The sequence below is a fragment of the Monopterus albus genome, unplaced genomic scaffold (genome assembly GCF_001952655.1).
Source record: "Monopterus albus unplaced genomic scaffold, M_albus_1.0 scaffold3.1, whole genome shotgun sequence".
NCBI classification, from domain to species: Eukaryota; Metazoa; Chordata; class Actinopteri; order Synbranchiformes; family Synbranchidae; genus Monopterus; species Monopterus albus.
In genome coordinates this window covers 10,932,239-10,933,249 of record NW_018127883.1, presented here as the reverse complement: position 1 = coordinate 10,933,249, position 1,011 = coordinate 10,932,239, and the positions used below count along the sequence as shown (strand labels likewise).

The following is a 1,011-nucleotide window of genomic DNA, read 5'->3' as shown; positions in this document are numbered from 1 at the left end:
TGACAGATATGACTTTTTGTCAATATGACTAATGTTAACTCATATTTTTAATTTGGCATTTCAAACCGGGCAGTTTCCTAATAGTATGAAAATAGCAAAAGTTATTTCGTTGTACAAATCTGGGGATAGGCACAATTTCACAAATTATAGGCCTGTTTCCCTGCTATCAAAATGTTCAAAAATCTTAGAAAAACTTTTTAATAACAGATTGGATATATTTATAGACAGACATAAAATCCTTTCTGAAAGTCAATATGGTTTTAGATCAAATCGATCGACATCATTGGCCATAACTGAACTGATGGAGGATATTCCCAGTGCCATGGATGGGAAGAAACACACGTTGGGAATATTTATTGATCTAAAAAAATAATTTGATAATAATTTGATACAATAAATCATGAAATATTAATTGATAAATTAGAAAGATATGAGATTAGGGGAATTGTTTTGAAATGGATCACAAGTTATTTGACATGTAGGTGTCAATTTGTGAAGTTGGGTGAATATCAGTCGAATGAGTTGGATATCGTATGCGGAGTCCCCCAAGGTTCAGTTTTGGGTCTTAAATTGTTTACAAATGTCATTAATATATAATATAAAGTATCTGAATTATTGAAATTAGTTTTATTTGCTGATGACACTACTATATGGGCATCTGGTGAGAATTTACAGCAACTTTTTGGATTAATTACTCAGGAAATGGATAAAATAACGAAATGGTGTGATAGAAATATATTATCTCTAAATTTGGATAAGACCAAATTTATGGTATTTGGTAATCGACGGCTGGATAATCAACTCCAATTAAGGGTAGGGGGAGTTAATATAGAAAGAGTGTATGAAAGTGTTATAGTTGATGATAAAACTTGCTGGAAATCTCACATCAAAATATACAAAACAAAATGGCCAAAAGTATTTCTATACTGGCAAGGGTTAAACATATTCTGGATTGGAAAACACTCCATATTCTGTATTGTTCATTGATTTTACCATATTTAGATTATTGTG

At 30.9% G+C, this 1,011-nt stretch overlaps 1 protein-coding gene across 1 annotated transcript in view; it reads left to right on the top strand.

The window, feature by feature from the left end:
• The window catches only part of and1 (actinodin1), a 9,352-nt gene that overhangs the window by 495 nt on the left and 7,846 nt on the right, over positions 1-1,011 (top strand). The window lies entirely within an intron of this gene.